The sequence below is a fragment of the Nycticebus coucang genome, chromosome 7 (genome assembly GCF_027406575.1).
Source record: "Nycticebus coucang isolate mNycCou1 chromosome 7, mNycCou1.pri, whole genome shotgun sequence".
In the NCBI taxonomy this organism is placed as follows: Eukaryota; Metazoa; Chordata; class Mammalia; order Primates; family Lorisidae; genus Nycticebus; species Nycticebus coucang.
This window is the reverse complement of record NC_069786.1, coordinates 100,006,848-100,019,716: the sequence shown is the minus strand read 5'-3', so window position 1 is coordinate 100,019,716 and position 12,869 is coordinate 100,006,848.

The window sequence follows — 12,869 nt, the reverse complement described above, 5'->3', positions numbered from 1 at the left end:
GAAATTTTAGATTTAAACTCAACCATTCAACATCTGGACTTAACAGACATCTACAGAACATTTCATCCCCAAAAAAACTGAATACACATTCTTCTCAGCAGCCCACGGAACATACTCCAAAATCGACCACATCCTAGGCCACAAATCTAACCTCAGCAAATTTAAAAAAATAGAAATTATTCCTTGCATCTTCTCAGACCATCATGGAATAAAAGTTGAACTAAATAACAACAGGAACCTGCATACCCATACAAAAACATGGAAGCTAAACAACCTTATGCTGAAGGATACATGGGTTATAGACGAGATTAAGAAGGAAATCACCATATTTTTGGAACAAAACAACAATCAAGACACGAATTACCAGAACCTCTGGGATACTGCAAAGGCGGTCCTAAGAGGGAAATTTATAGCACTGCAAGCCTTCCTCAAGAAAACAGAAAGAGAGGAAGTCAATAACTTAATGGAACATCTCAAGCAACTGGAGAAAGAAGAACACTTCAACCCCAAACGCAGCAGAAGAAAAGAAATAACCAAAATCAGAGCAGAATTAAATGAAATTGGAAACAAAAGAATTATACAACAGATCAATAAATCCAAAAGCTGGTTTTTTGAAAACATCAATAAAATAGATAAACCTTTGGCCAACCTAACCAGGAAAAAAAGAGTAAAATCTCTAATTTCATCAATCAGAAATGGTAATGATGAAATAACAACAGATCCCTCAGAAATTCAAAAAATCTTTTGATAATATCCAGTATCCCTTCATGATCAGAACACTTAAGAAAATTGGTATAGAAGAGACATTTCTTAAACTAATAGAGGCTATCTACAGCAAACCCACAGCCAAAATCGTATTGAATGGAGTTAAATTGAAATCATTTTCACTTAGATCAGGAACCAGGCAAGTTTGCCCATTGTCTCCATTGCTCTTTAACATTGTAATGGAAGTTTTAGCCATTGCAATTAGGGAAGAAAAAGCGATCAAGGGTATCCACATAGGGTCAGAAGAGATCAAACTTTCACTCTTCGCAGATGATATGATCGTATATCTGGAAAACACTAGGGATTCTACTACAAAACTTTTAGAAGTGATCAAGGAATATAGCAATGTCTCAGGCTACAAAATCAACACCCATAAATCTGTAGCCTTTATATATACCAACAATAACCAAGCCGAACAAACAGTCAAGGACTCTATTCCTTTCACAGTAGTGCCAAAGAAGATGAAATATTTGGGAGTATACCTAACAAAGGACGTGAAAGATCTCTACAAAGAGAACTATGAAACTCTAAGAAAAGAAATAGCCGAAGATGTTAACAGATGGAAAAACATACCATGCTCATGGCTGGGAAGAATCAACATTGTTAAAATGTCCATACTGCCCAAAGCAATATATAATTTTAATGCAATTCCTATTAAAGCTCCATTGTCATACTTTAAAGATCTTGAAAAAATAATACTTTGTTTTATATGGAATCAGAAAAAACCTCAAATAGCCAAAACATTACTGAGCAATAAAAACAAAGCAGGAGGAATCACACTACCAGACCCAGGACTGTACTATAAATCCATAGTGATCAAAACAGCATGGTACTGGCACAAAAGCAGAGAAGTAGATGTCTGAAACAGAATAGAGAACCAAGAGATGGATCCAGCTACTTACCGTTATTTGATCTTTGACAAGCCAATTAAAAACATTCAGTGGGGAAAGATTCCCTATTTAACAAATGGTGCTGGGTAAACTGGCTGGCAACCTGTAGAAGATTGAAACTGGACCCACACCTTTCACCATTAACTAAGATAGACTCTCACTGGATAAAAGATTTAAACTTAAGAGATGAAACTATAAAAATACTTGAAGAAAGTGCAGGGAAAACTCTTGAAGGAATCGGCCTGGGTGAATATTTTATGAGGAGGACTCCCCAGGCAATTGAAGCAGTATCTAAAATACACTACTGGGACCTGATCAAACTAAAAAGCTTCTGCACAGCCAAGAACATAGTAAGTAAAGCGAGAAGACAGCCCTCAGAATGGGAGAAAATATTTGCAGGTTATACCTCCGATAAAGGTCTAATAACCAGAATCCACAGAGAACTCAAACGTACTAGCAAGAAAGGAACACATGACCCCATCTCAGGGTGGGCAAGGGACTTGAAGACAAACTTCTCTAAAGAAGTCAGATGCACGATCTACAAACACATGAAAAAAGCTCAACATCCTTAATCAGAGAAATGCAAATCAAAACTACTTTGAGATATCACCTAACCCCAGTAAGAGTAGCCCACATAACAAAATCCCAAAACCAGAGATGTTGGCGTGGATGGGAAGAAAAGGGCACACTTCTACACTGCTGGTGGGAATGCACACTAATACGTTCCTCCTGGAAGGATGGTTGGAGAATACTTAGAGACCTAAAAATAGACCTGCCATTCGATCCTATAATTCCTTTACTAGGTTTATACCCAGAAGACCAAAAGTCACAATATAACAAAGACATCTGTACCAGAATGTTTATTGCAGCCCAATTCATAATTGCTAAGTCATGCAAGAAGCCCAAGTGCCCATCGACCCACGAATGGACTAGAAAATTGTGGTACATGTATACCATGGAATACTATGCAGCCTTAAAGAAAGATGGAGACTTTACCTCTTTCATGTTTACATGGATGGAGCTGGAACATACTCTTCTTAGCAAAGTATCTCAGGAATGGAAGAAAAAGTATCCAATGTACTCAGCCCTACTATGAAGCTAAATTATAGCTTTCACATGAAGACTATAACCCAACTATAGCACAAGACTATGGGGAAAGGGCCAAGGAAGGGGAAGGGAGGGGGAGGTTTTGGTGGAGGGAGGGTAAAGGGTAGGGCCATATCTATGGTGCATCTTAGAATGGGTACAGGCGATTGCACTAATGTACACAGTTATGATTTAACAATAAAAAAAAAAAAAAGAAAATCCTAAAAAAAAAAAACAAGAAAATCACTTCAGCCCAAGAGTTGAAGGTTGCTGTGAGCTATGACAACATGGCACTCTACCAAGGGGGACAGAGTGATATTCTGTCTCAAAAAAAAGCTAACATTGTAACCTAATCATTTTACTCTCATATTAATCTGAAATAAAAAAGACACTGCAAAATAACAAAAAAAAGAAGAAATATTTGTTGAATATATAAATTAGTCAATTCAAAAAGTTATGAAGGGCATCACCTGTGGCTCAAAGGAGGAGGGTGCCGGCTCCATATCCCGGAGGCGATGGTTTCAAACCCAGCTCCAGCCAAAAACTGCAAAAAAAAAAAAAAAACAGTCATAAAGAGGGCAGCACCTGTAGCTCAGTGGGTAGGATGCCTGCCATATACATGGAGGCTGGTGGGTTCAAGCCCAGCCTGGGCCAGCTAAAACAATGACAAATGCAATAACAACAACAAAAAAAATTAGCTGGGTGTTGTGGCGATTTATGATTATATATACAAAGTCCCAGCTACTTGGGAGGCTGAGGCAAGAGAGTCACTTAAGCCCAAGAGTCTGAGGTTGATATGAGCTGTGATGCCATGGCACTCTACCCAGGGTGACAGCTTAGATTCTGTCTCAAAAAAAAAAGAAAAGGTTATGAAGATATAAGGATTCAGGCTCAGCATCTGTAGTTCAGCAGCTAGGGTGCCAGCCGCAGTGACAATTATAACAACAACAACAAAAAAAAATAGCCAGGTGTTGTGGCGGGTGCCTGTAGTCCCAAGAGAATCGCGTAAGCCCAAAAGTTTGAGGTTGCTGTGAGCTGTGAGGCCACAGCATTCTACTAAGGGTGACATAATGAGACTCTGTTTCAAAAAAAGAATAAAAAAGAAGATATAAGTATTCAGTCTCTTTACAAAATAACCAGCCAATATACTAACCAAACACACTGGCAATTTTATTTCCACCTGGTAAAACCTATTTACTTATACAAGATGCAAGGCCAGACAAATATTTTTTCAAGAGGCAAAACATGCCCACCCATAATACAACAATGAAATCAAGGTTTGACCTAGACCAAAGTTACAAAGCAACAATTTTGAAATGACTTTAAATTTTCTGAAGTAAGCCACCTTTTTTAGAAACACAGATTTCTGAGTTTATCATACAAAGGTACATAACTGGTGAGTGCAGAGGGGAGTACGCAGTTTCTGGCAGTTAGATCTCTAGGAAAAGGTGGGAAGAGTTGTTGTTTTCCAGAAAAAAAAGAATGGGTGTCCTATTTGAACTACCACTTCCTTTACCTTTGTGACAGTAGTAGCCTGCCATGTTTCCAGGACAATAAGTTCCCTATGTTTTTCCACTACTAACTTTTGGATAACAGGGTGAGTGAAATGGTGTTTCCAGTGCTCTAGACATCAAAGGGGGTTCTGGGCTTTGAACCTTTATGAATTCTGGTCACTGTTCCTGTTTTCTTAGTTTTAGTTTGTTTGCCTCTCTGTTTTTTCTTTTTTCTTTTTTTTCCTGTGTCTCTCTCTTTCTCTCTCTCTCTCTCTCACACACACACAAAGAAACATTGTTTCCTAATCCCAGCTATAGAGGGGCTTTGGTTGTTGGCTCACATTTTTGAGATAGTGCTGCCAAAGGTGGAGCTTATCTGAAAAATGCAAGGAACTGTATGAGTCATAAGGGAAGTTCTTGCTTTGCTTGTTTTTAGATAAAATGTAGTCTTAAAACTTTTAATTATTTTGAAAAGTAAAAGAAAAGTGATAGTAATATGAATAGGCTTTCCTTTTTTATTTTATTTATGTTTTGTTTATTTATTTATTTTGAGACAGTAGTCTCACTCTGTTGTCCTGGCGAGTGCAATGGTATCATCATAGCTCACAGAAACCTCAAATTCTGGGCTTAAGCAATCTTCTTGCCTCAGCCTCTCAAGTAGCTAGGACTACAGGTATGAACCACCCACACCTATACATCTGGCTATTTTTTTTCTTTTGCAGGGGGTGTGGGTGTCTCACTCTTGCTCAGGCTGGTCTTGAACTCATGGCTAAAGATATCCTCCAGCCTGGGCCTCCCACTGTGCTAAGATGGCATGCATGAGCCACTGTGCCTGGCCCCCAATTTTCATTTTGTAAATTGGTAATTAATTTCCTTTCTATTTACCCATTATCTGTTTAGGGAGGAGCTTATTTGCTTAGGCTGGAGAGACCATTTACATTTTGCTTTTGGGTAGAGACTTATTAAGAAAGGTGCAGGAATCCCATTACTGGGCATCTACCCAGAAGGAAAAAAATCCTTTTATCATAAGGACACTTGTACTAGACTGTTTATTGCAGCTCAATTTACAATCGCCAAAATGTGGAAACAGCCTAAATGCCCACCAACCCAGGAATGGATTAACAAGCTGTGGTATATGTATACCATGGAATACTATTCAGCCATTAAAAAAAAATGGAGACTTTACATCCTTCGTATTAACCTGGATGGACGTGGAAGACATTATTCTTAGTAAAGCATCACAAGAATGGAGAAGCATGAATCCTATGTACTCAATTTTGATATGAGGACAATTAATGACAATTAAGGTTAGGGGGGGAAGCAGAAAGAGGGAAGGAGGGAGGGGGTGGGGCCTTGGTGTCTGTCACACTTTATGGGGGCAAGACATGATTGCAAGAGGGACTTTACCTAACAATTGCAATCAGTGTAACCTGGCTTATTGTACCCTCAGTGAATCCCCAAAAATAAAAAAAAATAAAAAAAATAAAAAAAGAAAGGTGCAGGAGGGCGGCGCTTGTGGCTCAGTCGGTAAGGCGCCGGCCCCATATACCGAGGGTGGCAGGTTCAAACCCGGCCCCGGCCAAACTGCAACCAAAAAATAGCCGGGCATTGTGGCGGGCGCCTGTAGTCCCAGCTGCTCGGGAGGCTGAGGCAAGAGAATCGCTTGAGCCCAGGAGTTGGAGGTTGCTGTGAGCTGTGTGAGGCCACGGCACTCTACCGAGGGCCATAAAGTGAGACTTTGTCTTTACAAAAAAAAAAAAAAAAATTACACACACACAAAAAAGAAAGGTGCAGGAGGCTCGGCACCAGTAGCACAATGGTTACAGAGCCAGCCGCATACACCGAGGCTGGTGGGTTTGAACCCGGCCTGGGCCAGCTAAACAATGACAACTACAACAAAAAATAGCCAGACCTCGTGGTGGGTGCCTGTAGTCCCAGCTACTTGGGAGGCTGAGGCAAGAGAATTGCTTAAGCCCAAGAGTTTCAGGTTGCTGTGAGCTGTGATGCCATAGCACTGTACCCAGGGCAACAGTGTGAGATTCCGTCTCAAAAAAAGAAAGGTGCAGGAAAGAGCAGTGTGGACTCACATGACACAAGGACATATTGTTATTTTTTATAAAATTGGGAGGTTTTTTTTTTGGCCAGGGCTGGGTTTGAACCCTCCACCTCTGGCATATGGGACCGGCCCCCTACTCCTTGAGCCACAGGCGCCGCCCAAAATTGGGAGGTTTTATGTTGCTTCATTTGTACATAATTTTTTCCTCACCCCCTCAAATTATGCAAGTGCATGTTGATTTGCATGATAAATGTGTTACTGAAAAGACTATTTGGACTAGAAGAAAGCCTCTTTAAAGAAAAGTATTGGTGAATCCTTTTAATTGAAGAATCACTTTGTTCCATAAAGCCAGGTTTTCAGGTTGCAGATTTGCTTAAAGAGAGGCACACCTGTGTGCTAGCTAAATAATGGAATATATGTGGAGAAAAGGGAACATTTCTACACTGCTGATGGGAATGCAAACTAATGCGTTCCTTTTGGAAAGATGTTTGGAGAACACTTAGAGAACTAAAAATAGACCTGCCATTCAATCTTTCCATTCCTCTACTAGGTATATATCCAGAAGATCAAAAATCATATTATAATAAATATATTTGTACCAGAATGTTTATTGCAGCCCAATTCATAATTGCTAAGTCATGGAAGAAGCCCAAGTGCCCATCATCCCACAAATGGATTAATAAATTGTGGTATATGTACACCAGGGAATATTATGCAGCCTTAAAGAAAGATGGAGACTTTACCTCTTTCATGTTTACATGGATGGAGCTGGAACATATTCTCCTTAGAAAGTATCTCAAGAATGGAAGAAAAAGTATCCAATGTACTCAGCCCTACTATGAAACCAATTTCTAGCTTTCTTTTTTTTTTTTTTTTGTAGAGACAGAGTCTCACTTTATGGCCCTTGGTAGAGTGCTGTGGCCTCACACAGCTCACAGCAACCTCCAACTCCTGGGCTTAAGCGATTCTCTTGCCTCAGCCTCCCGAGTAGCTGGGACTACAGGCACCTGCCACAACGCCCAGCTATTTTTTGGTTGCAGTTCAGCCGGGGCCGGGTTTGAACCCGCCACCCTCGGCATATGGGGCCGGCGCCTTACCAACTGAGCCACAGGCGCCGCCCTGATCTATCCATTCTTTATACTACCAACTGAGTTACCTACCTGTTTTGAAATTCTCATGTTTAAATTTTTCTGTTGGCTTCCAAGATAAATCCCAATTCTCTAAGAACAGAATGCTAGCCCTTCTGTGATAGCTGTGTGTGTGGTTCTCTATTTCTCTCCTCCTTCCATTTGGCATCTCAAACCCTATTCATTGACTGTTCTCTCACCTGCCTGAAAAAGCTCTATTCTCAGGCTTCTGTATCGCTTAGAAGGTTCTTGTTTATCTCTCAATTCCTACTCACATTTTAGATAGTCATGAAAGTTACCTCAAAAGGGGAAACTGCCTCTAATTAAGACTAGATTAGTATTCTACTTACTCCCACAATAGCCTGGGCTTTTGCTTCTATAACACTTATAGTCCATACTGTAATTTTTCTCCAAATCTACTGCGAGCAATTTGAGGGCAAGAGGTTTCTCTCATTTCCTAGTACAGTGTTTGCCACATATTAGGTGATCAAAAATTTTTTTTCATGCTTCTTGAAAAAGGGACTTACGGGTCACAATGGAAACTACATCAATCCCCCCCCCTTTCTTAATCCAAACTTCTTCACAAAGCTTCTATTAAAGTCCTTCCTTTCTTGGAAACTTTGGTCTTCAGACTGTCTATGGCAGCAGGACCAATCATCTAGCTCAGGCTTTCATAAACTCTGCTACATGTACAGATCTACTTGGTCTGCTTTATTTCCAGTTCATGTTCTCCCTTATCTCTGGTCACTTCAAATATTCTGCCTTCACTTTTTCCCACTGAAATCCCACCCATTCTTTCACAAGTTTGCTCAGTAATCATTTCCACAGCTGGTCTTCCTTGACTCTTTCTTTTTTTTTTTTTTTTGAGACAGTATCACTATGTCGCCCTCAGTAGAGTGCTATGGCATCACAGCTCACAGCAACTTCAAACTCCTGGGCTTAAGCGATTCTCTTGCCTCAGCCTCCCAAGTAGCTGGGCCTACAGGCGCCCGCCACAATGCCCAGCTATTTTTTTGTTGCAGTTGTTTAGTTGGCCCAGGCTGGGTTTGAACTCGCCACTGTCGGTGTATGTGGCTGGCCCTGTAACCACTGTGCTACAGGCACTGAGCCTTCCTTGACTCTTCAAACAAACATTGAACATGTAGTTTACCAGGTATTTGGGCACTTACATTATTTTGTTTGGATGTAACAATTTCCTGGGTAGGTCTTAATGTCCTCCGCAAGATGGCCTATGTTTCTGGAGGGCAGGAATCATATTATGCTTTTTGGTATCTCTCAGTATAGCAATGATTCAATTTTGAAGAAGTAATAATCTATCAAAATGAAAGCTGCCAAAATTTAGAATTTACCCTTCAATCTGAAAAACACCATAGAATAAAGAGGAAGATTAATCACTAGCTTAAGTTAGTCCTTTACAGAGAAGAATATAAACTGGGAAGATACATCAGATAGGTGTGGGTGTAAATGAGAATTTTACTCGTGGTAAGCCATTATTAAAAGGTTGAGCAAAAAAAAAAAAAAGGTTGAGCAAAAAAAAAAAAAGGTTGAGCAGGTCATTAGTATGTTTTCTTTTCTTTTTTTTTTTTTTGAGACAGAGTCTCACACTGGCACCCTAGGTAGAGTGGCTGTGGTGTCATAGCTCACAGCAACCTCAAACTCTTGGGCTTAAGCGATTCTCTTGCCTTAGCCTCCTAAATAGACGGGACTACAGGCACCTGCCACAATGCCTGGCTATTTTTAGAGACAGTCTCCTCTGGCTCAGGCTGGCATTATTATGTTTTTAACAGATTATCACATGTCCTCTAAGGATGTTTAGTTATCATTTTTTTTTTGGTTTTTGGTTTTTGGCAGGGGCTAGGTTTGAATCCACCACCTCCGGCATATGGGACCGGCGCCCTACTCCTTAAGCCACAGGCGCCGCCCTGTTTAGTTATCATTTTGAATATTATATAGTGGGTTCTACAGAGAACTGCAAAGGTTTCCTGTAACATTATAACAGATCGTAAGGTTAGGCCTGCAAATCAAAACAAAGAGGATACCTAAAATCTGTTATCCCTCAAATAACAATTAAGGTGACAATAGGCCTTGTTTTTCCATCAGCAAAAATTCGCTTGGCATCTAGGTAAAAGTGGCTGAACACCTTTTTAAATATTGTCGTACCAAGGACTGACAGAGAATCCTATTTCAGAGCACTTAACACATGAAATTAATCTGGAGACAATAACAAGTGCTCTCACAAACTCATATTCCATTTTAACTAGGCCTAGAAATACAAAGGTCTAACCAAAAAGGTTATTTGATGATGTGAAACACAGACACAATATTAGGCCAATCGACTTGGGAGGCTGAGGTGGGCAGATTGCCTGAAGTCACAGGTTCAAGACCAGCCTGAGCCAGAGCGAGACCTTGTCTCTAAAAAAAGTAGCCCAGCATTGTGGTGGGTGGCTGTAGTCCCAGCTACTTGGGAGGCTGAGGCAAGAGAATCATTGAGCCCAAGAGTTTGAGGTTGCTGTGAGCTATGATGCCACAGCACTCTACCAAGGGCAACAAAGTGAGACTCTGTCTCAAAAAAAAAAAAAAATTAGGCCAATTCAAATATTAATGCTTGTTTTTGTACCTTATAACTTTTTGGCACCCTGTTCCATGTATGTTCCTGATTACTCTTAACTACTGAATCTTTTTTTTTTTTTTTTTGAGACAGAGTCTCACTGTCGCCCTCACTAGTAGAGTGCCATGAAGTCACAGCTCACAGCAACCTGAAACTCTTGGGCTTAAGTGATTCTCTTGCCTCAGTTTCCCAAGTAGCTGGGACTACAGGTGGCAGGCACAACGCCCAGCTTTTTTGTTGTTGTTGTAGTTGTCATTGTTTAGCTGGCCCAGGCCGGGTTCGAACTGGCCAGCCTCAGTATATGCGGCTGGTGCCATAACCACTGTGCTGTAAGTGCTGACCCTAATGAATCATTTTTTTTTTCTTTTGAGACAGAATTTTATTTTGTTGCCCTTGTTAAGAGTGCCCTGGCGTCACAGTTCATAGCAACCTCAAACTCTCAGGCTTAAGTGATCCCCTTGCATCAGCCTCCCGGGTAACTGGGACTACAGGTGCCCACCACAATGCCTGGTTATTTTTAGAGACAGGGTCTCGCTCTAGGTCAGGCTGATCTCAAACTCGAGAGCTAAGGCAATCCACCGACTCAGTCTCCCAGAGTACTAGGATTATAGGTGTGAGCCACCCCACTGGGCCCGAATCATTTTAATTTTTATTTTTGAGTTTCTTTTGCCACAGACTATAGTCCAAAGCAAAATGAAAATGTGTTATAATAGTATGACTTACCAATTCTGTGACTTTATAAAAGATGAATAATAATTCATATTTCGCAGGATTGCTGTGAGGATTACCAACAATGTATACAGAATAACTAACACAACTCCTGGCATATAATAGGTGGTCAAAAAGTAGTACGAATTAAAAAAAATACAAAACAAACAAAAAAAGTAGTAAGAATTAACTTCAGGGCGGCGCCTGTGGCTCAGGAGTAGGGCGCCAGCCCCATATGCTGGAGGTGGTGGGTTCAAACCCAGCCCTGGCCAAAAACCGCAAAAAAAAAGAATTAACTTCAGCGGTTTTTTTTTTGTTGTTGTTGTTGTTTGTTTGTTTTTTGAGACAGAGTCTCACTTTGTTGCCCTGGATAGAGTGTCATGGCTTCATAGCTCACAGCAGCCTCAAACTCTTGGGCTCAAGTGATTCTCTTGCCTCAGCCTCTTGAGTAGCTGGGACTTTAGCGCCCAAAATAACACCTGGCTATTTTTAGAAACAGGGGTTTCACTTTTGCTCAGGCTGGTCTCGAACTCCTGAGCTCAGGGGATGCACCCACCTTGGCCCCTGAGAATGTTAGAATAACAGGTGTGAGCCACCGTGCTGGGCCTTAGTTAATTATTTTTTGATGTATCATACTGAATTATGGAAGTTGTATAACACAGATCATTTACTATTTTAATGCAAAATATCTAAAAATATCATACTGACAATCATAATTTCTGGTGACCCTCATAAAATAAAAAACCACAATTACTGTTGTCATTAATATGATCTTTAATAAATGGAATAATGCACCATTTTACAGCAAGCCTGTTTTAAACCTAAAGAACTGTCTTAAAATCTCCTTCTCCAATCTCTCTGTATCAATACAATCTTTTTTTTCTTAGGTTTATATATATCAAAGCATTTACTTACACTTACTCATAGAAAATTCTTTAGTGGCTTAATGTCAGCTTTCATAGTGGCATCCATAGATAATACAAAAGAAAAGTGATCTGCTTTATTTTGTACTCACACTGATCCATCAAACACAGCTTACACAGCATAGCAAGGTTTCAGACAGCTTATACAAAAGCAAAATAACTGAAATTATCCATAAATTCATATATGATATTCTATCTGTAATGTGAGAGCAAAACACACCAACAAAAGATACCCGTTAACAAGAAAGAGTGTTCTGAGGAAGTGCCAATAATTTTTAGTTCTTCTTTTTACAGTAAAATATCCTCAGAAATGAATACTCCGTAGCTTATGTTTCTCCTGCTCATTCTGAAAAAGCATGGCAGCTACATATCTCCATGTTTTAGTCACTACCACACCAGAAAAGTTAGTGTATTTTACAATTATCCATGTATCTTGATTTGAAAAATTATCAATAGAAAACTAAGGATGATTCCAGCTTACATAAACATTTACACAATATAATCTTTATAGAAACAAAATGACAAGGCATACAAAAATTGCTTAAATAAATAAATGTGGCCAGAAAGAAGAAAGCCACAGAAGTCAAGCAAGTCAATGTTAAACTGGGACCCTATCTATTTTTGAACTGCATCTTTTAGTAATTTAGTTTTCTTATTGTTGAACTTCTTTAAAAATATGATTCCCTTACATAGTCGAAAGGACTGGTAATAAGGTGAAGAGCCTGAGACAAGAGATGGGTTACAAATAACGTCCTGGGATTTTAAGTAACAATTTAGAGCTTGAACTTGCATGATTTAAAGAAAAATTTTGTTTGGATCTGACAATGTGATAAATAGGTTATCATAGGTTACTTGTAACACTAAAACCATCTTCTCAAAACCATACAAGGTTACTAAAGTCATAATTAATGCCATAAACTCATCAGCTCGCTCTTAAAGTTCTATAATGTTTATCTATTTAAAAAATTTTATTTAAGAGAAATTAGTTTACTAAGTTCTCTCATTAAAAAATAAAACAAAATGAAATAATTTGTTCCATATCATATATAGCTACTTGACCAAAGAACAAAAAAGTAAAACATTTTAAGTCAATGCTTCAACTTTAAGGCCTAAATTTGCTGCAACATGTAGCCAATAGTTGAGTCATTCTCTCTATTCAGTAATTAAGAATGGAACACGTTTTTACAATTAATGAATTTGATATTAAGTCTAT